Source organism: Etheostoma spectabile, unplaced genomic scaffold, assembly GCF_008692095.1.
Source record: "Etheostoma spectabile isolate EspeVRDwgs_2016 unplaced genomic scaffold, UIUC_Espe_1.0 scaffold00002566, whole genome shotgun sequence".
Taxonomy (NCBI): Eukaryota; Metazoa; Chordata; class Actinopteri; order Perciformes; family Percidae; genus Etheostoma; species Etheostoma spectabile.
In genome coordinates, this window is record NW_022602916.1 from 17,474 (window position 1) to 20,656 (window position 3,183).

General features: G+C 45.6%; 1 non-coding gene across 1 annotated transcript; it reads right to left on the reverse strand.

The window, feature by feature from the left end:
• Window positions 1-676: 676 nt before the first annotated feature.
• On the reverse strand, window positions 677-749 carry trnak-cuu (transfer RNA lysine (anticodon CUU)). Its single transcript has one exon. It is a non-coding gene; the product is annotated as a tRNA-Lys (tRNA).
• Window positions 750-3,183: the final 2,434 nt, after the last annotated feature.

The window sequence follows — 3,183 nt, forward strand, 5'->3', positions numbered from 1 at the left end:
TGCATTAATGGGATGAGATTGCATGCAGATGGAGAGAAGGAGGAGAGAGGTGCTTAGTGCTCAAATCAAAATCAAAAAGAAGCAGAAACAGATAGTGGCAATAAAGTCAGATATTTTAATAAGTGGAAGAAACAATATGATTATATTATTAGAGTCTACTTGAAGCTTTTTATATTTGTCTCTCTCTCTCACTCACACACACAGTGTACTACCACGTTGTTCTGCATCCATCTCCTCCCAGCCCTTGACATTTAGCAGCCCCACAACACACACAGACACACACATACACGCCACAAGGTCTACTTACTAATGCATATACACATCAACTTTCTTTTTGATTAATGCATATACACATCAACTTTATTTTGAATTAATGAAAATACACATCATCTTTCTCTTAAGCTGCAGTTCTAGAATGTTAAGCTGCACTTCTAGAACAATAGGTTGAAGTTTTAGAATTTGAACATGCATTATCACCAGACTATAGTTTGATCTGAGGAACAGGAGGTCAGCACAGGCCATGATCGTAGAATGCAGGCACATTTTAGTCTGGTAAATTACAGGGATTTTTACACTGGGATGGAACTGCTAATCTTCCGATTGACAGACGATCTTCCCCAATACAGCCACCTGATACGGTACAGAACTCAGGCATTCCCACTCTCTAAAACACCACCGCCCAACGTGGGGCTCGAACCCACGACCCTGAAAATAAGAGTCTCATGCTCTACCGACTGAGCTAGCCAGGCGCTTCTTAACCCTTTTGTTGTCCTTCGTGTCCTGGGGACCCGTGCAGTTTTACCCATAGTGTTGTCCTCCGAGTCCCCGGGACCCGTGGCGTTGTACTTTGGGTTCCAGGGAGCCGTAGCATTGTCCTTTGTGTCCCAAGGACCCTTGACGTGGTCCTTTGGGTCCCCGGGACCCATGACATTGTCCTTTGGGTCCATAGGACCCGTGGCATTGGCCTTGCGGATCCCAAGGACCCGTGGCATTGTCCTTCAGGACACGGGGACCCTTGACATTGTCCTTCGGGTCCCAGGGACCCGTGGTACACTCAATCGGTCGTATTAGTTCTGCTACCCTCCCATCGTCCTGCCTTTGAGTCCCTGAGATTCTGGCCAGTGGCTTGTAGTTGTAGTAAAAACAGGAAAGGCAAAGGCGAGTGGAAAGGGAGGTTAAAAAAAGAAAACTAAAGGCTTGACATTAGCCTACTAATTATTTTTATTACACACACACACACACACACACACAATATACACTTTAGACACATTTGTCTTCTTGTTGTCGTCATACGACGACGACGACAAAGATGATGGCCAAGGCCAAGTGGATGTTTAAGTTCAAGACGAAGAAGGACAAGAAGAAGAAGTAGAAGAAGAAGAAGAAGAAGAAGAAGAGGGTGGACATGCAAGGGACGAAGAAGAAGAAGAAGAAGAAGACGAAGACGAAGACAAAGAAGTACAAGTAGGAGAAGACGACGAAGAAGAAGAAGAAAAAAGAAGAAGTAGAGGGTAGTGAAGAAGAGGGGAAGAGGAGGATGAGGAAACATTTGTGTCAAAAGATGGCAAAGTAAAATTGTCCTCGAAAACGTGTCATCCCAGTGTCCCTAGACCTCATTGCCACGCCACCGAAAAAGACAAACCCGACCAAGAAGAGGACACGACAGACGCGGCTGCCGCGCTGCTACTACAGCGCCCGGGACCCACTGAGTACGCCGCGGAACACGTCCACGACATAGTGTCTGCGTTTGGCCTGTTTGTCACGCGGCAAATCAAAGACATGGTTGTGGCCGCCACGAACCTCGAGGGTCAAAGGAGATGTGCCACTGCCGGCAAGTAGAAAGCGATGGACGTCACGGACCTGCAAGCCTACCTCGGGCTGCTGCTCCTCGCGGGCGTTTACCGCGCCACAATGCCAATCAAGCAGTTTCACGCGTACTCTAGACTGTTGCGATTCGACGACCGCGAGTCAAGAGCTGCCCGCCAAGCCTCGGACAAACTGGCGGCCGTACGAGAGGTGTGGGACGAGTGGACGCGGCAGCTGCCTCACCTCTACAACCCGGGCGCCGACGTGTCGGTGGACGAGCAGCTGGTGCCCTTTCGAGGTGTTGTAGTTGTTGCTTTGTTGTTGTTTTCGTTGGTTTTTTTGGACCATTGCCGTACAATTGTCTTTGTGTGTGTGTGTGTGTGTTTGTATGTGTGTTTGTGTGTGTGTATGTGTGTGTTACATTTTTTCTTACATCTCTTTCCATCATGTTCCATCTTCTTGTTTGGACACGCCACTTTACACAAAGTGTACAACTCATCCAGCTCATCCAGAACTTGGCCAATTTAGCTCGATTTGGCCTTAATTGTTTCTGGACATCTGTTCTTTTTAAACAGTTAAAAAGCCGGCCGGTTAGCTCAGATTGTATTGAATTCAGATCGCTGGATTCAGAGTCCAGAGTGCTAACCATTACACCATGGAACCTTTAAAAGTGTTGCAAGGGTTTGCTAGGCAGTTTCTGTCATAATATCCACATGTGTGATAGGCACATAACAATCACAACAATTATTGGCCAACTTAAGTCATTTAGTTAGCTAAGCGTTCAGAGGATGTGGGAAAAAGCAAGTCAAGAACAGGTTTTGAAGGACTTGCCACAGACAGTGAATACAGCAGTAGATATGTCTACTGTGTACAAACACATGGTGAATTTATATCTGTTGAAAATGCTCACAAAACACTTTACTTGAAATTGCATTTCTTGCGCACATTTATTTCCCCTTAAAAAACAAAGAACTGCTAAGTACTTTATTCCCAGTATCACATCTCTCACATTAGTTCCAGATGAAGAGAGGGGTTGTCAGAAGTGGGATTTGAACCCACGCTTTCAGTGGAGACGGCAACCTGAACGCAGCGCCTTGGACCGCTCGGCCATCCTGACTGATTCATCGGACTTTCAGTAGGACCTGTCTCAAAAATTATATATATATATTATAATATATATATATATATAATATATTATATTAAACATGTCATGATATAGCAGGTTCTCCGTCATCCATGTCATAGTTAACAAGGGAAGGTTTCTCAACTGTCAGCCCAAATATATGGAGACATGGAGACATGGAAGAAAGTCACCAGGGTGGCAATGTGCTCGACAATGGCAATACATTGCACGGGATGTGAAGGGAATGTGCAATG